This window comes from Humulus lupulus, chromosome 3 (genome assembly GCF_963169125.1).
Source record: "Humulus lupulus chromosome 3, drHumLupu1.1, whole genome shotgun sequence".
Lineage (NCBI taxonomy): Eukaryota > Viridiplantae > Streptophyta > Magnoliopsida > Rosales > Cannabaceae > Humulus > Humulus lupulus.
In genome coordinates, this window is record NC_084795.1 from 141980124 (window position 1) to 142001121 (window position 20998).

Here is a 20998-nt window from a genome sequence, read left to right on the forward strand (position 1 = left end):
ACATACAGATCTTTTGTGTTGTATGCTATATCCAAGAAAGATGCAAGGCAAAAATCTGTATTGTAATTCGTTGGAGTTGTAAGGACGAAGACAAGGAAAGCATAAGCACCTAAAAATTATAAAGATATAGTAATCAAGGGATTTTCCATAAAACTTTTGATAGGGTGAAATGTTAAGCAAGACCTTGGTGGGTAATTTATTAATGACGTAGATAGCTATCCTAAATGTAAGTAACCAGTACTTTAATGGTAGGGAAGCATGTGCAAGTAAAGCAAACCCAGTTTCAACTACATGGCGATGCTTACGCTAAACTCTTCCATTTTAAGCTGAAGTGTATGGACAAGAGAATTGGTGATTAATTCCACAAGACTCAAGAATGGTATAAATGCTTTGAATTCTCTCCCATTGTCAGATTGGTGTTCTTTGATAGTAGATGAAAATTGATTTTCAGTTAATAGTGTGAACTTTTTAAATGCATGTAACGCCTGGTCTTTTGTATGTAAGGGATAAATAAAAAAAAATCTTACGAAATCATCTAGAAACAAGATGAAGTATCAAGAACAATCAACTGTCAGGGTGGGTGAGGGACCCAAATGATCAGTATGAATCAATGCAAGAGGAGAATATGCATGGGATTTAGATAAAGTGAAAGGAAAACTGTGGCATTTAGCCATTTGAGAAGAAAAAACATTGATTTTATTGTATGAAATTGGAATATTGCATCTGTGTAAAATTTGATTTACAATGAAGGAATTAACATGTCCTAAATGAGCATTCCCAAAGGTAGCCAGGGTTTAAGATACATTTTACAATTGAGTATGACTATGGGAAGCTGAAAGAAGGAGTTGAGACATAATGGCATGTTTGACTGAGGCTAGACGATCTTTGAGTAAGGAGGCAACTTGAATGGTCTACAAGCCACAATCAAGACAGCCTTGTTGAAGAGTTCTCCTCATGGTGAGATCCTTCATGAACAATACATTAGCATGAAATTCAAGAAAAACGTTATTATCAACACACAATTTGGAAACTGAGATTAAGTTGACGGACAGATGAGGAACATGATACACATTTTAGAGATGAAAAATATGAGGATTAGTGGTAATAGAAAAATGCACAATAGAAGGGATATGGTGTAACGCCTTAATTTCTCATAAATTATCGAGAACACAACGTTGGATCATAACCATAAACACTGCTCTTTTATTGAATGCAAACTTTAAAATATATATATACATGGATCCATGGTTTTACAAAAATAAAATAATTGTCTTTAACATATTAAAATGAGCAACATTTAAATAAAACTTTTACAAAAAAATTTCTTTAATAAAACTAAATAGGTCCCCCACGAGTACATCACGAACCTCCTAGGTCCCACTAGCCACCAGCCTTTCTATCTTTAATTTTCTGTAATTATAACATCATAAGGGATGAGCTTCTAAGCCCAGTAAGGAAACTACAAACAAGAGTTAGTCATATAATCATTTAATCAACATATCATAAATTTCACAAGAGTCATAACAAATCTTATTTATACTAATCATACAACATTATAAAACCCTAGGTCAAATCATAGCCTAAGTCATAATCATAAATCACAAGTCATAGGTCATAAGTCATAATCATAACTATAGGCCATAGATCATAATAACAAGTCAGATATAATAAAGAGATAAGTGCTTATACAGGGGTGGAAATTAAGCCCTAGACATAAGTCTGTCATACACCGGACATCAACTTAGGTCTTTCATAAAATTTTGGCGACCGAGCCTACTGGACATAAGTTTGTCATACATCATTGGACACCTTAGGTCCAGACACACTTACCCCTTTATTGTACTTGAAATGTTAGGTCATACAAAACATAAACTAGATCATAAACTACCTAATTTTCCTTAACAAAAACTGGAATATTGGAGACAAGAGTGGGATTGGAAACTCCTAAAACCAAACATAAAGAAACCATAAGTCCTCTAGAGAAAATATGATGAATAGAAGATCTAAACCATTGGAATAAAGAATTACCAAAAACCTTAATACCGAAAACTTACTCCACCTACTTTTAAAGAAATTGAACACCTGACCAAAAGTCATTATAACGAGTTAGGATTTGAAGAAAATGAATAGACTAAGAGGAACTATAATGAACTAAACCTGAGGATAAAGAATACCTTGGATAGATTAGCAGTTCGATCTACACCTCAATACCGAAAACTCACTCTATCTTACTTCCCAAGTATTTATAAAAGCTTAGATTGGAAAGCTTTTAACCCCAAAACCCTTGTGTTTCTCTCTACAATGAACTTAGCGGTTTGGAGGCTCTGAACTATGCTTGAAAGATGATGAAAAATGGCTGAGTGAAGGGTCCTAGTTATAGAGTTCAAGGAGTGAAACTAACTCCTTTTAAAATGAATAAATAAATGATTAAAAACACAATTTTTTGCTCAACATATGCGTAGAACTCGATCAAAAACGTTCAGGAACAAGTCAAAGTTGTTGAGGGTTGTTTCTAGTTTCGGATTCCACGGAAATTTAAAAATGGTCACTGGATCCGATATATTGCCTGCAGCATAATATCGAGGGTCCATGATTTCGTTCGTGTGAAGTCGACGTGTTTTCCATATCAACCATAGGCGATATATCAGCCTCTATAGCTATGATATATCGGCATACGCTGATATTTCAAACACGTTTTTGCACACTTGAATTTATTTAAACAACTTTGACTGTGTAAAACGTGATCCTAATAGCTAAGGGAAGGTTCTAGACTTTTTAGACTTATCCATGATTATTTTTATTCATCAAAATCCTTAAACATTTTATAAACATATATGTGACAAATGTCACATTCTTAATTATTCTATCTAAACCTTAGGGTATAATAAATAATATTCTTAGGACTATCTTCATTAATCAAACCTTATGATAAAATTAATATTTCAAAACTATAGGCTAAACTTATAACATCCATAACTAACTCTACGATTTTCCAACTAAATCCTGGCTTGAACCAATAACCACGAAATCTAAAATACTAAGTTGTTGTTGCTGCTGCTGCTACTACTACTACTACTACTATCCTGCTAAGTAAAATTCTGAGACGCTACAATTCTCCCCTACTTAAAAGAATTTCATCGTCAAAATTTACTTACCAAAAATCTCAGGATATCACTCCCTCATATATTCCTCCAATTCCCATGTTGCATTTATTTCTGTGCTATTACTCCATAAGATTTTAACCAAAGGGACACTTTTGGACCTTAACTCCATATTTTCCCGCTCTAGAATGCGTATTAGTTGTTCTTCATAACTTAAATCTTTTTTTAACTCCAAATCCTTGTAATCGAGCACATGGGATGGATCTGATATGTATTTTCTCAATATCAATACATGAAAAATGTTATGTGTTTCAGCTAATGATGGTAGTAAAGTCAATTGATATGCTACATGCCCTACTTTCTCCAATATCTCAAAAGGACCTATAAACCTCGGGCGTAACTTTCTTTTCTTTCCGAAACGCATAATCCCCTTCATTGGAGAAACCTTGTGAAAAACTTGATCGCCTACTGAAAACTCAACAGTTCGCCTCTTAGCATCGTCATAGCCCTTCTGGCGATTTTGAGCGACAACCATTCATTGTCTTATCTTTTCTACTTCTTTAGTTGCTTCTCTTACAACCTCGAGTCCTAAATATCGTCTTTCACCAAACTCATCCCAATGAAGTGGTGATCGTAATTTATGTCCGTATATAACTGTTGTTGTAAGAGAATTCTATTAATGGAAGACACTTGCTCCATGATCCTGAGAAGTCTTAAGCACATGCTCTCAGCATATCTTCTAATATTTGTATGGTACATTTTGACTGACCATCGATTTAAGGGTGAAATGTCATACTTAGTTTTAACATAGTGCCCATTGCACGCTGTAGACCTGCCCAGAATTTTGATCCTCTATCAGAGACTATCGTCTTTGGAACTCCATGTAGTCTCACTATCTCCGCCATGTAAAGCTCTGTGTACTACTCATCGTTATAAATTGTTCTTACTGGCAAGAAGTGAGCAGATTTTGTGAGTATGTCTATTATTACCCAAACTGAGTCATTCTGCTTGGTGGTCCTTGGTAATCCCGTCACGAAGTCCATCACTATATCTTCTTATTTCCATTCGAGAATCTCTAATAGTTACAAAGTTCTAGCGGGTCTTTGATGTTTGGCCTTAACTTGTTGACATGTAAGGCATTTTGCTACAAATTCTGCTATGTCTTTCTTCATCTTCGGCCACCAGTACATTGTCTTGACATCATTTTACATCTTGGTCGATCTTGGGTGAAGTGAATATGGAGTAGTGTTTGGTTCTTTCATAATACTTTCTCTTAATTCACCACTTTCGGGCACACATACTCGGTTTCTATATCATAAAATGCCTTCATTTGTCAAGGAGAAATCAACATTTTATGAGCTTTGTAGTGTTGTCTTCATCTTAAGAAGAAACTCGTCCTCTTGTTATTTCTCCTTTATTTCCTCCATTAGTGTTGACTCGATTGTGAGGTCAGCTAGTTGGCCAGTTATTAGCTCAATTCCGAACCTCTTAATATCATCTTGTATATGTTTAGCTATCGCCTTAAGTATTGATAAGCTTCCATAACTCCGCCTACTAAGTGCGTCTGCCACGGCATTACCCTTTCCTGGATGATACAAGATCTCATATTCATAGTCATTTACTAACTCCGGCTACCTCTGTTGCCTCATATTGAGCTCCTTCTTCATAAAGAAGGACTTTAGACTTTTGTGGTCCATATAGATTTCGCACTTTTCTTCGTACAGATAGTGCCTCCAAATCTTTAGAGTGAAAACCACTGCTGCTAATTTTAAGTCGTGAGTCGGGTACCGCTGTTCATAGTACTTTAGCTGTCTCGAGGCATATGCGACCACTTTTTCATCTTGCATCAAAATACATCCAAGTCCTTGCTTGACGCATCGCAATATATTACAAACTTGCCTTTATCGGTTGGGACGCATAGAACTGGTGTTGCTATGAGCATGTCTTTTAATGTTTGGAAGCTTTCTTCGCACTTCTCTGTCCATACAAATTTTTGTTGCTTCCGTGTCAAAATTTTTTAAGGGTGTAGCTATTTTGGAGAACCCTTCAACAAATCGTTTATAGTATCCTTCCAATCCTAGAAAACTTCTCACATCCGTGGCACTCTTGGGTTTGGGCCTCTCCTTCCCTGCTTCGATCTTGGCTGGGTCTACTTCTATGCCATTTTTAGATACAATATGTCCTAGAAATGCAATCTTCTCTAGCCATAATTTGCATTTTTTAAACTTAGTGTATAATTTATGACATTTGAGTCATCCCAACGTTAGTCGCAAATGCTCTTCATGCTCGACTCTCGTCCTTGAATAGATCAATATGTCATCTATAAACACCACCACAAACTTATCCAGGTAATCCTTAAATACTCATTTCATAAGATCCATGAATGCGGCTGGTGCATTCGTTAAGCCAAAAGACATTTCCAGGAACTCGTAGTGTCCATATCTAGTCTTAAAAGTCGTCTTTGGGATATCTTCTACTTGTACTTTTTGCTGTGATACCCGGCCACAAATCTATCTTTGAGAATTTCATAGATCCTTGTAGTTGATCAAAAATATCGTTTATTCGAGGCAAAGGGTATTTTTTCTTGGTCATCACTTAATTTAGTTCTCGATAGTCGATGCACATCCTCGTACTTCTGTCCTTCTTCTTGACAAAAAGCATTGGTTCTCCCCAAGGCGAATAGCTCAGTAGGATGAAACCCTTGTCTAAAAGCTCCTACAGTTGTATCTTTAACTCTTTTAACTCAGTAGGCACCATTCTATAGGGAGCTTTCGAAATTGGTGCCGTCTCAGGTGTCAATTCTATTTCAAACTCGATTTCCCTACTCGGAGGTAATCCCAGTAGATCTTCTAGAAAAACTTCAGGAAATTCACATACAATATGTACATCCTTTGGTTCGAGCTGCGACTCTCATGTTTTGTCCACTAGACTAGCTAGAAACGCTTGGCAACCACTATTGCTTAACCATTGAGCTTTGAGAACTGATATTATTAGTATGCGAGTTCGGGAAACTTCTCCTTTGAAGGTGAACTGTTCTCGGCCTTCAGTTTGAAAGTTGACTTTCTTACCTTTATAGTCTATTGCTGCCCCATATTTTGCTAACCAGTCCATGCCTAAAATTACATCATAATCCTTAAGGTCTAACTCGATCAAATATACTAGTAATTCTTTTGCTTCGATTCTAACTACGATACTACACACCCCTCTACTAGATAGCATTCTTTTCCCCAGGGTAACTCCATGACAAAGTTATCTCTAAAAATTTCACATAGTTTATCTAAGCTATCAATCATATTCATAGAGACAAAAGAAAGTGTAGCTCCTAAGTTGAATATAACATTGCATAGTTTACAAAAGATAGTGACCTGACCTGTTACCACTGTATTACTAGTTTCTGCTTCACCTCTAGTAAGAGCAAAAACTCTGGCTCGCACAAGCTTGTCATCCTTCTTTTGGTCTTTCATCTTTGGGAAATCCTTTTTAATGTGTCATTCTTCTCCACAATTGAAATAACCTTTCATCTTATATCGGCATTCTCTTGAATGCTTCCTCTTGCAGATAGGGCACTAGGGATATTCCACATATGGCTTCTTATTCCCGTTACTTTCTGATGCTATCTTATTATTCTTGTCGGCTTTTTGATTTTGACCGCCGTCATGTTTTCTTTAGTGGTCGTTATGTTCATTGTTATTCTTTTTGGCATCCCTTATGGATGCACCTTCCTTCCAGATCCTTTCTTCCACCCACTCAGCTTCCAAGGCTACCTCTAATGTTTCTGCATAAGTGGTTATTCCCCGAATCAACTTTAAGTCACAGGCTATCATAGGTTTTAGTCCCTTCACAAATCTTTGAATTCTTAGCGTCTCGATGGGTACCATGTCCATCGTGAACTTAGCCAGCCTATCAAACTTCCTGGCATACTCTGTCACAGTAGAATTCCCTTGCGTAAGCGAGATGAATTCGCCCACCCTTGTGGCTAGAATCCCAGGACTGTAGTACTTCTTGTTGAACACTTGGATAAACTAGTCCCATGTCATAATGTTCACATCTCTAGTCTGCTTCACTATATCCCATCAGATGCAGGCATCTTTCATTAGCAATCTTGAAGCGCAAGAGACTCGATCTTCGTTTCCCAGCCGCATATGTTCTAGAATGGACTCCACGGATCAAATCCATTCTTCTGCTTCTATTGGGTCAGATCTGTCGTCAAATTTTGGCGGTTGCTGCTCTTGAAAACATTCATACACTGCCTCATAGCGAGATTCTGCCAACTATAATAATTGTGCTAGAGGAATGACTTACTGCGCCACTTATTTTTGTTTCCTTGAGTTTATTTGTAACTCTTCTTCCGTTCTTATTAGCTCTTCCCTAAGACGGGCATTTTCTCTTTCAAAATTTTCTCGAGTAATAGCAGCTTCCGGTTCTTCCACTTCATTGGGTGCTTCTGGCACTCTCGGAGCTACTAGGAATATCTATATATATGGGGGTGGCGACTACTCTTCTTCCTCTCCCCCTTCCCCTTCCTCGGCCTCTTGCCTAGCCATTAAGTCTTTCAGATCTTCTTAGTTCCTGCTCCATGTGTCTTTTCTGTTTCCCCAAAAGAGAAAATTTTTAAAAGCCTAAGACAAACAAAACAAGTAGAGGTTATAACTTAGCCTATTGTTCTATTGTCTATTAGGTCCATCTATCTATTCAAACTACCCTATTACAATTAAGTCCAACTTTGGTAAATGGGCCTTAACAATTGAATCTTCCATGGAGGAGGGATGGGTTTAGTATATCGTACCCACTACTAAGGCCCCCTAACTTCCACTTGGACCCAAAAGACAGGAATTTAAACCCTTGCTTTATTAATTGTTATTCATTTTAATTAGATCTAATCTAATAATGCAAAGCAAATGGGCCTTCGCAAATGGGCTAACCCATAAGAGAGGAATTTAAACTTTACACTTTCAATTGAATCCAAAACTCTTAACACTTACTAAACAATGAAATAATAACAAAATCAAATAACATGTTTTATTAAAATAAGCAATTAATTACAAACTAGTGAAAATTTTCTAAAACAGCATAAATAAAATTTTAACGATGTGTTCTTATATACATCTAATCCTCCACATTAGATCCTTCTTCTATCATATCTTGAGTTAAGTCCTCATAATCCTCTCGAGTGTAGATAAACCTTGAAGTAAAAGGAACTTGTTTAAGAAATCCTTCCCTAAGGTTTTCTGATAACTGATGAACTCTTTCTCCTATTTCTCCATTTGGTAATATAACATCCTCGAATATCTTAAAATTTCGTGCAAACCTAACCATAAATATGTCATATTTATCTTCAATAGGTACATCATTATCAAATAACACTTCATTCCATGTTATCCTTAAGCTTGGTTCTGCTAACAGTAGATTGACTGATTGCATGAGAACTATGAACTTTTCATGTGATTTTAAAAGGGTTGTATGACCATCAATAATCTTTTCTATTTCCTTGTGAATTCGGTTGATTATAAGAAACACTCTCTCGAACTCATTATCAAACTCAGGGTCTGGTATTCTTCTAATAGCTTTAACCTTTCTAACCACCCTTGAGTCCATTGAGCTAATTTCTGAAAATAACACAAGAAAGACATTACAAACATATTTCGAAAACAATGTGCATACTTACTTGGTAACGAGTTGGTCCTTTGTAGATGTCGTGTGTATTTCATAGGAACGTTCAAGACCAATATAGTCGTGGCTCTGATACCACTTGTAACGCCCTAATTTCTCATAAATTATCGAGAACACAGTGTTGGATCATAATCATAAACATTGCTCTTTTATTGAATGAAAACTTTAAAAAAATATATATGGATCCATGGTTTTACAAAAATAAAATAATTGTCTTTAACATATTAAAACGAGCAACATTTAAATAAAACTTTAAAAAAACATTCTTTAATAAAACTAAATAGGCCCGCTTGATCTTTCTCGATTATATGGTCCCCACGAGTATATCATGAATCTCCTAGGTCCCACTCGCCACCGTCCTTTCTATCTTTAATTGCCTATCAGTAAGGAAAATACAAAGAAGAGTTACTGATATTATCATTTAATCAACATATCATAAATTTCACAAGAGTCATGACAAAACTTATTTATACTAATCATACAACATCATAAAACCCTAGGTCATATCATAGCCTAAGTCATAATCATAAATCACAAGTCATTGGTCATAAGTCATAATCATAAATCACAAGTCATAGGTCATAAGTCATCATCATAACTATAGGTCATAGATCATAATAACAAATCAGATATAATAAAAAGATAAGTGCTTATATAAGGGTGGCAATTAAGCCGCGGACATCAACTTAGGTCCGTCATGAAATTTTGGCAACCGAGCCTACCAAACATAAGTCCGTCATACATCATTAGACACCTTAGGTCTAGACACACTTACCCCTTTACTATACCTGAAATGTTAGGTCATACAAAACATAAACTAGATCATAAACTAAACTACCTAATTTTCCTTACCAAAAACCGGAATATTGGAGACAAGAGCGATATCGAAAACACCTAAAACCATACATAAAGAAACCATAAGTCCTCTATAGAAAAGAAGATGAATAGAAGATTTAAACCATTGGAATAAAGACTTACCAAAAGCCTTAAGTTTCAAAGAAATTTAACACCTAACCAAAAGTCATTATAACGAGTTAGGATTTGAAGAAAATGAATTGAATAAGAGGAACTATAATGAACTAAACCTGAGGATAAAGAATACCTTGGATAGATTAGAACTTTGATTTACACATCAATACCAAAAACTCATTCTATCTTACTTTCCAAGTGTTTATAAAAGCTTATATTGGAAAGCTTTTAACCCCAAAACCCTAGTGTTTCTCTATACCATGAACTTAATAGTTTGGAGGCTTTGAACTATGCTTGAAAATGATGAAAAATGGCTGAGTGAAGGGTCCTATTTATACAGTTCAAGGAGTGAAACTAACTCCTTTTAAAATGAATAAATAAATGATTAAAAATACAATTTGCGCTGAACAAATGCCCAGAACTTGGTCAAAAACGTTCAGGAACAAGTCAAAGTTGTTGAGGGTTATTTTTTGTTTCAGATTCCACGAAAATTCAAAAATGGTCACTGGACCCAATATATCGCCTCCTATAGGAGATATATCTCCTACACCATAATCCCGAGGGTGAGTGGTTTCGTTCGTGCGAAGTCGACTTGTTTTCCGTATCAATCATAGGCGATATATCAGCCCCTATAGCTACGATATATCGGCATACGTTGATATTTCAAACACGTTTTTGCACACTTTTAGCACACTTGAATTTGTTTAAACCACTTTGACTGTGTAAAACGTGATCCTAACAGCTAAGGGAAGGTTCTAGACTTCCTAGACTTATCAATGATTATTTTTATTCATCAAAATCCTTAAATCTTTAATAAACATATTTGTGGCAAATGTCACATTCTTAATTATTCTATCTAAACCTTAGGTTATAGTAAATAATAATCTTAGGACTATCTTCATTAATCAACCCTTATGATAAAATTTATATTTCCAAACTATAGGCTAAACTTATAAAATCCATAACTAGCTCTACGAGTTTCCAACTAAATCCCGGCTTGAACCAATAACCACGAAAATACTACTACTACTACTACTTCTACTACTACTACTACTACTATCTAGCTAAGAAAAATTATGAGACGCTACATATGGAGTGTGTGACCATTACCTACAGTGACACAAACAGATCTAGAGTAAGAGGAGGAAGTATCAAGATGATTATTTTTGGGGTAAGGTGGGGGGAAGCACCCGAGTCAAGCAACTAGGATTCATCAGCCACAGAGTTGGAGCTTGCTACCATTGCTTGAACGGATGATGAGGACCGAGCAGTGGTGGATGGTTTGTGAAAATGAGGGTCAAACCTGTGGTAACACATAAATGCACAATGCCTTGCCCGCATACAAATTTGACACATGACAATGGATGTATTGAAGTTCCCTCGTCCATTGGTGTATCCTCAACTTGATGAGGTAGTAGAGGCATCTCCTCGAGTGGGCGATTGCAAGATTGATTCCAAGGTTGAGACTGTGAACGATATGTGACATTAGCTGCAATAATAGCCGATTCATCGATGGAGTTTTGTTTCTTAAGGCATGATTCATGAGCAAGGAGAAGGCTGAAAAACTTGTCCGAATGATATGGCCTTGGTCTTGGGAGTGACAGAGACCACCAATGAGTTATAATCCGCATTGACACCAACAAGAAGATAAAGAATTTGGTCTCATTCAGAAACTGTTTCCGAGATGGCAGCAAGTTGGTTCATGAGGTTCTTGACTTTAAGGATGTAGTCCATCATTGGCAAAGACCTTTCTTGAGTGTCTAGAGTTGGAGGCGAAGCTGCATAATTTTGGCATTAGAAGAGGAGGAGTAGATTTGTCGAAGAGCAGCCCAAGCAGTAGCACTCATTGTGTGGCCAACTATTTGAGCCATAATCTAAGGCGAACGAGAAGAGTAAATCCACGAGAGAATCAACCTGTCTTTACGACGCCATTAGACAAAATCAGGGAAGAGGTCCGTAGTACCTAAAACAGTATGAGCAGGGGCTTCATTGGATCCATCAAGGTAGTCATCGCTGCCATCAGAAATAATCACGCTCTCCATTTGAGCATGCCAGATCAAGAAATTGGTTATGTCGAGTTTCACCGGAAGAGCATGATTTATGGCATTAGAGAGTGCCATGAATTGTTGTTGCTGGGCTGTGAGTGCTTAGTAAGTCCACGTGGGAAGAGCTACTGTAGATGCCTGAGAAGTTTCATTCATTGCCATGGAGACCTAATCTTGGGAATGTAGACAAACTAGAGGAAAAGGAAAGAGACAGTAGGATCGAGAAGGCACTGATAACAAGTTAATATAAGATGGAATTGAAAAAAATGAGATGTGGTCAATAACATCAGCATCTGAAGCTTTATTATTTATAGTGAAGAATTACAAAAGGTAAATGAGTGAGAAGACCAAAAGAAAGGTTAACAGAATATTAACCACTAACTAAAGTCTGTTACAAGATCAAAACAGCCTAACTAACTACATTGCTTAACAGTCATAAGCTTTCACTACATCCACTCTTACTATTTGTAATTGTTTATTTTAAATGTCCTGTGTGGGAATTCGCTTATTTATTTAAGCCATCATTTGTTGGTTTAAAAAGGTTAGATGATGATGTTCTTTGGATTCCACCGAGAACAATGAGCCTGCTCATTGTTTTGGCTAAATGGATTTTATCTTCCAAGTTTTCGAGTGTTGTTTCAGTATAGGAGGTGCCCCACGTGTGGCCGCCAAATTATTTTGTGTTTAAGCTTTGTAATAAATATCATTGGTTGCTAAAAAAAATTACAAAAAATATTCCTTCAAAGTACAAATAAAATTTCTTTCTCTTTCTATTTTTTTTTAAATATTCTTTCAACTAATATTAAATAATTATTTATTTCTATAAAATGAATAATACATTGAAAATATTATATTTTATAATTAATTATAATTTAAAATTATATACTAATTTAACATGTAGTATAAAATGACACCAAAAAAATTAAATTGTAATTTTAGTTAATGTTGTGTTTTATTTTAATTTTGTATTTTAAATTAGTGCTACGTTGTATTTTCATTTAATTTAGTGTTATGTTGTATTTTAAATTAGTGCTACGTCATTGTTATCTTGTATTTTCTTACCATTTTATTTAAATTAATCTTGCCTTATACTTTCTTTTAAAAGTGGTATTTTAAATTAGTGATATGTTTTAATTCTATTAAATTAGTTATCTTCTAGTTATAATTATTATAAATATTAAGGTTCATATTTATTTTAGACTCTTGGTTTTGACAAATTATTTTTTAGACCATTCATTTTGTAAAATAGTTTAAATAGACTTCTAAACTCAATTTTGATAAACAAAAAAATTAAATATTACAACATAATTGTTAAGAAAAATAGTTGTATTTTTATTCTGAGTTGTTAGTTTGATGAATTATTTGTGATTTTAGTTAAAAAAAAGTATTTTATCAAAATTGAGTTTAGAGATCTGTTTGAAATATTTTACAAAATACATGGTCTAAAAAGTAATTTGTCAAAATATACGGTCCAAACAGGTAATAAGACAAAACACAAAATTTGAAAAAGTATAAACCCTAAATATTAATCTACATGGTAATGAAAGAACCCCGTATTTTCTTGGTTGGGGTTGGATTTTAGGTCAAATAGGTAGTTGACCTCGTGTGGCGTAGGAACAGGCCACTTCTTATGACTATAAAGGATATAGAGTGCAGAGAGCATTCTATACCTATTTGGGGTTATTTGGAAAGGAGCGACCCCAAAATAGTTGGCCACTCCTTGGAAGAAAGGATGGAGAGGCAGGATCACTCCGGCCTTAATATTGTACCTCGACCAGGCATTGAAGGTGCCTCCGAGTAGGTTTGCCCGTTGGTCTCTGGTCGGTCAAACTAAAGCTGTCCCAAGAAGTTCGTACTTTCTAAGATAGTTGGCTATCATCCTAACCGAAATTTGGCTAGGGGGAGCGACGTACCATTCGACATCTGGTCGAATGACGTTTCGAAGTTGGGCTTGACTTTGGATTTCTAGGTCGGGGGTATTTTCTTCTCGACCACTGGTCGAAGGAATTTCAATCTGAGGAGCAAGCTGATTTGGAGGAGTGGAAGGTTTCTTTTTCTGGGCTTTGGACTTTACTCGACCCATGTTTGGAGGTGGGTTCGATGGATTGTTTAGGGTGACACGATAAAAAGGGATCTCTGGGATCAGGAGCGACGATTGCTCCTCATCCTCAAGCAATCAGGCCAGCAAATCGTCGTCGATAGGCCTCTCAGCTCCCCACGAATCTTGCATGAAAATCTGTGAACAGAAGAGGGGAGATGAGAATCTATGGCCTAAAAACTTGTGTTTAAAAGTTGGAATAACGCTGCTCGTGTATAAAACTTAAGCTTTTTTACGACTAGTAGCATTTTGACAAAAAAGACTACATTTCAAGTGTAATGCCCCGAAATCCCTAATGTGGTTTAATGACTGGATTAGTAGGCTGGGAGGGCCATAATTGTTTAATTATGTCATTAAATGATTATATGCATGTTTATGTGAATTATATTATAATATGATGTTAAATGCATGGATGTGGGTCTACATTTGATTACAGGGGTATTTTGGTAATTTGGCCCATTGAGGGCATATTTGTATATTTTGGTGCATGCTTGTGATTAATTGTTGAGGCCACATTATAATGTGGATTTGTTTGAGCTATCCGGCATGAGACGATCTCTGAATATATACTATCGGTTTGGTCATAACAGGTTTAGGCTCGGGGCTCGGGGTGAGTCTCGGGGTATTTCGGTGATTAGAGCGTTACCGGGAATTAAAGGGTAACGGGATAAGAATAATTGGTATTTGAGAATATTGAGAATAGCAGGAATTGGAGAGCGTTAATTATGATTCACGAGATAGGTTGAAAAGGGTGGTTTTACCCTTGGGAGTCTTTATAAGCTTTTAAATGACCTAGGGGCAAAATAGTCATTTCACCCCTAGGATTTATATGACCTTGGTAACCTGTAGAAAGAATAGAGTAAAACAGATCCAATCTTCTTCCCCCACGTTCATCATCTCTCATTTATCTTCCTTGGAGTTCTTGATCGCAAATTGAATAATTAAACTAGGAAATCAAAGCTTGGAGGTGATAGACTTAGCTCAACCATTGAAGAGGACTTAGATTCAAGCTTAAGGTAAGGTTCTAGTCCTATTTTATAGTGTTTTTCCCTGTTTTTGAGCTAGTTTTAAAGTTTGGAGTTTTGATAATTGAATGGGGAGTTTGAGGAAGTTTTGATTGGTGTAAAGCTTGGGTTTTGATGGTTGTATGGTGGATAAGCTGTGGTAATAATTGGTGGCATTGCTTAGTGATATTGAGAGGGTTTTTATAAGGTTTTGGAATATGTTTAAAGGAGAAAAACAGAGGTTTTTGGATGAATTTTGGGTGGGGTCGTGGCTCTCTTATAGAGCGTCGCAGCCCAAGCTTGTTGAAGAAGAAGGTGGTGTTGAAGAGGCCTAAGGGCCACGGCTCTTGGGGAAGGGCTGCGGCACTTGAGGTAGGTGCTTGAGGAGAGTTGCCTCTGTTTTTTTTTTTTTTTTTTGGGAAGGGTTGCGGCGCTTGGGGAAGGGCTGCGACGCTTAAGGGCCATCTTGGCCAAAAGAGTGTTTTTGACTTAGGGATTCAAACCTTAGGCCTCGGGATCGATCCTACTACCCGGTTTAGTGGGATCTGATGTCCCGGAGGCTAGGTCTTGGTCCGGGAATATTTTATTATTCATTTTATTGATGAAATCCTATAATTGTTTATGACCAGGTAACTGCTAAGGGACAAAAAGACAGATCGTTCTCAAGGGTCATTCTTATATTAATTCTCACTCGAACCAGAGGTAAGAGAACTGCACCCCATATGTGACATGCATGGTTGTTCATGAGGCATGTTGATTGTGTAAATGTGGACATGGATTGATTGTTGAATGCTTAGCAAATCTTGCTCACTTGTGCATGGTACTGACTAATTAGTTAGAATTGGCAAAGGTGTCAGTATCAACTGTGAAGCTGGAACTTATTAGTCAAGTTAAGCAGTGGTACTGGGCACTGGTCACACAGTGCTGACTCATAAGTCAAGACGGCCTTAGCGTGCTCAACGCAAGCCAATAAAGATTAGATCTAATCGATATCTGCATTAAATGACTCCGAAGAGCGTTAATGCCGGACCGACCTCAAGTTTGATGAAAACTAAAAGCACTTATGTGACTTACCCATCAGTCACTCATCTGTTAAGTTAGAGACTTACTCAACAGTCACTCATCTACTTAAATTAGTGACTTGCTTGTCAGTCACTTAGTAGGGCTTATTAGAACCTCAAGTGTTGAATCACTCCTCTGTTTAGAGCTATAAGCTCTGTGTGATTATAATAATAATCAGTTGTTAATATCTATATACATTACTGTGTTTTCTTGCTGGGCCTTGGCTCATGGGTGATATGTGGTGTAGGTAAAGGGAAAGAAAAGCTCACCCAGCCTTGAGTGGAGAGCTTAGGTGGTGATGTGTACATATGCGGCCGCTTGACCACCACGGACAAGGCGTTCTCAGAGGAACTAGGGGGTTTACCCTATTTTTACCACTTAGGTCGATGGATTTGTAAATTTGAAATAGTAATGACCATTTTGAGTTGTAAATAACTTGTAAAAGATTTTATGGGCCCATGAACAGTTTTATGTGCTTAATAAAATATATCATTTCCTTTTTGTTGGTTTTCCACCTTAGCCTGATAATAACACTTAGAAGCACGTTTTTAACCAAAGGACTCGGGTAGTGAGTCAAATTTCCGATTCACCGTTCACCGTAACTGTTATGGGGTAACCAGGGCGTTACATCAAGCAAGCAGTTTGGGAAATGGATTAAAAAGCAGAAGTGAAAAGTTTTTCAGGAAAAACTTTTCGACTCTGAAAGGGCGGGAAAAACCCTGTTTTTTCTACATGCTCCAAAATCAAATTTTTACTTTGATTTCATGCCCTAAGTTAAATATCCTAACTACCAAACTAACTCTTAACCCCTATAAAGCATTATTTCACTACCTTATCAAACACTGATCCGTATAATCCTCTACCCCGAAGTAATTTTTCAAGAACAGTCGAGAATGCTCAAGAACCCAGGATACGAAACAGGTAAAAAATAGTTTTGCATGGCATCTCAAATGGTTGAAAGGGTTGATGAACTTACTTGGATGAAAGAGTGAAGCTAGTCGCTGAGATACTAAGTCGGTTAGCTGGGCAGATACTCCGTGAAACGATGGAACCGTTTAAATTTTCTGGGCTCTAAGTGTTGAGTTCTTCAGAGTTCTTGAGGAAGCGAAGATAAGTGAAAAGTACAAAGTAAAAAAATTATGATGGGGGATTATTTATATTGATCGTGGCACTATAAAAGAGGTAATCATAGAATTACTTTTTTCAAAGCATGGGGAAAGGCAATAGTCGTCAGACAATTTTTTGGGAAACCGAAAAGACTTGATTGGACATGATTGATTACCTTTTTCTAGAAGGCATGGGCGGCTCTGACAGATTTGGTGAGGTACGCGAAGGGTCAGTTTCCTAAGTTTACTTATGCTGGCCGCAGTAAAATAAACTTGGGGGGCAAATGTTTACCCAAAAAGGGCTCCTAATGACGTACGTGGTAAAAACTTATTACACGTGGTTGGCACGTGGCAGCGTCAAAGTGAAGAGGTGTTGTTCGCCTATCGACCAGCTTCTTGTTGCTCCATCAGACCTCGTGATTAGATACAACCAGTCTGGTCGCATGCTCTTAGTTATTTCCTGAAAGATATGTAATCTTGTAATAATTACATTTATTATTTCCTCTTTATTGCCTTGATACGCTGATATTAAGGATAATTAAGGCCCATTGGCCCATGTAACCTCCCTTTGAGCCTATAAATATGCATGAGAGGGCTCAAGGAGGGGACTTTTGAATCTTTTCTCTGAATACTCACAGTAAGAACTTAAGTGTGATTATCCATCGTATTGTTGTAATTCTCCTAAGGCTTGTGAAACTCAAGAACCCTAGTTCTTTGATCGCGACATTGGGATTCAATATCAATAATAACACTAAGTAGACGTAGGTTGTTACCACATTGTTGGGGCCGAACCACTATAAATTGTCTGTGTCATTTGTTTACCATTTGATTCCATTCTTGACTATCATCTCATTTCTTGTCGTAAATCTGACTCCGTGTCGTTGTCCAAATCAAGGGTCAACACAAACGATGTGCAAAACAATGGACATAGTAAGCATAAGGGCACTCACTTGAAAATAAAGCTTGCAAACAATTCCATTGTCAGCACAGAGTACTTGCACCGTCATAACTCTATCCTCGTATAGACTGAACATCAAGACTATGATTAGAGAGGATAGAAAAAATACCTTGTTTCAATGTTAAAGCAGCAGTATCTTTGACATGAATAAGGTCAAAAAATTGTTGTTGCACATAGCCATCTTTGTCAACAAATCTCAAAACAATTGACATTTGTTCCATTTTAGATTCATCTCGTGCTTCATCAACTATTACACAATATTTTGCATCACTAATCTCTTCACGTATTGGACTTGTCCCTTTAGTTAACATTTCGTGGAGCTTTTTCCACAACTTCTGCTACATTATCATTATAAGAAGCAATAAAACTCAATTACTCTAAAATGTTTTCACGATTGTCGGATGTTTTAGACTCATCACGACCTCTAAAAGAGCACCCTTGAAATGCAAGCCACCTAGCTGTCTCAATTGAACATTTCAAACGAAGTCTATTTTTAGCAATTTCTTTTGAAGTGAAGTTTGTAAACTTTCCTGCAATATGTTGAGGCTGGTTCATGAGATCTGCACATGCTTTCTCATCATTTCTACGAGGTGAAGTGAGATCTTTTCCAATATGTGCTAAAAATGCACAATTTTTCCCGTCTCTTACCTTTTTCCATGATCGAAATCCGTTAACAGTAAATGTATTCAATCCACGGGGTGCATCTTTATTATTGAATAGAAAGCACGGAAAAACAAAATGCTGCATCTACAGTAGGAGAATATTTCAACCAAGATGGAAATAACTTAAACTATGATGATTGGAAACTGCGTCGATGATTTTCTCCAGTTCTTGGATACGTAGAAAGTATGCATTGATAAGGACTGACATTAATAAGCTCTACAAACTTCATCACGTTTCTCAAAAGGATACTCCCATATTAATGGTCGTAATCCTGGATCACGCACTAATGAATCAATATCAAATCCTTCTTTAATTTCAAGTCTTAAAGATTTTGCAATGCGATTTTCATAATTTAAATCATCAATATCTGTTGGTGTCGATGACTCATTAGATACTAGAACTTCAACATTCTTCCTTTTAAAAAATCTGTCATTTGTTGATGGTTTTTTCATCTAGAAAAGAAAATCATATAAATTAATCAAATTGTTAAGATGCTTTTAAATTATTAATAATCAGAGTCACCACCACATAATACATATATAATATACATATTACCATAAATTTGCAAACAAACAAATTATTATAAGCATAAAACATAGTACTATTGACCGTTATATCTCATATTATTTAACAACATAAATTGACAAAAAATCTCTAAGTCTTCAGATAAAAAAACAACAACAAATCAATTTCTTGGTCGTATAAGACAATGACACAAAGTGACAAATTATACACACATGTTGTGATGATAAGCTTTTATTTAATTTTATAACATATTAATATGTAAATTGTAGACTGAGAAACTATACTTTTATAGCAACAAAGTAAACTAAAAAAAGGTTAACCTCAGTTGTAGTTACTGATGACCAAAAGACTTCGTTAAGAGATTAATTGATGTCGAAGTGTTTGGTGGGTGTCATTTGCATTAAAAAAATTAAAATTTTCACATAAATTTTTACAATATACTCCACAAACTATATGTATAATTTTTTCAATAAAAAATCAAAGGAGGCTAAGGCCTCTGAATTTAATGAATAGGTCTGTCCCTGTCTACACCATCCCATGTCTGATGCCCATCTGAGAGCAAGCAAGATGGCAACCCCACCACTCGTGATACCACTCACTGCCACTAAACCTACAATTTCTCCCTTGACTGATGCATCCATATAAATAGCTTGCACATGTATAGGCATCAGTGGTATCCAAAGTCCAATTGGCTGGCTGTTGCCCTCGATGGTCATCATGAAAGTAATCCACTTCTAAGTCTCTTGAAAATTCTCTATATCTAGTCAAGAGAGTGTCCCTCATCTCCGTCACATTCCACTTCTAATTTCTTTCTTCTCAAAAGTTCACTCCTTTTATGTCATAGAACATAAAATAAACATGGACTGGTGCAATTTATTATCGGATGCCATATATTATATTTTAAATTAAAATATGTGGAACCCAATACTAAATTACAGTAATAGTGGTTTGTTGTGTCAAGTGGTACTGGGCGTTACTAGTGCTCCTTAGCAATTCCCATCAACATTACTTTGATGTTCAAATTTGTGCTCTTGAAATTTTACACTATTTTGGTGTTTTGTACCAATATGGTTGATGCGTGTCGTTTGGACATATCAAATTTAACACAATTATTTATTTTAGATTTTACCAAATACTTCAATATAGCGGTATCAAGAGTCAAACTCACAAGAACTATCAATTCAATTTATTATCCAATTCAATAACAATTTAATGAAGGAGGGAATTTATGATGCAATAAAGTAAAAAGAAAAAAAAAATAATGGATGGAAACTATGATGGTTAAAGTAGTTAAGAGATCATTTGCCACCACTAAACAATCATTCAAGTTATTAATAACATTATTAAGTTACATTCCTTGCCACATTATCAACTATAGATAACATTAAACCATCATTAAATATGCTAATAGCAAACACAAAAGATTTAATATAATTTAATGAAAGCATTAAGTTCAATGAATATAGGTTGATCTAAGTAATAAATTCATAAACATGCAATTCATTCAACATAGGTCATTTTACTCTTCATAATAAAAATAAAATTTGACATTAATCTCAATTATAATTTATTATTCAAAACCTAGAATTCTAAAAGATTGGGTGAATAGAAATTCCAAGATGGCACTAGATTAAAACAAAACCCTACTTAAGAGAATTTTAAACAAGATCAAAATAATAATCATAAAATTAAGCACAGGTGAATATGAATAATTTGATAATTGGATATAGAGAACAATAAATATGAGTAAAAACACAAAATCATTTCTAGGGCTTTGAAATTGCACTTCACTTAGGA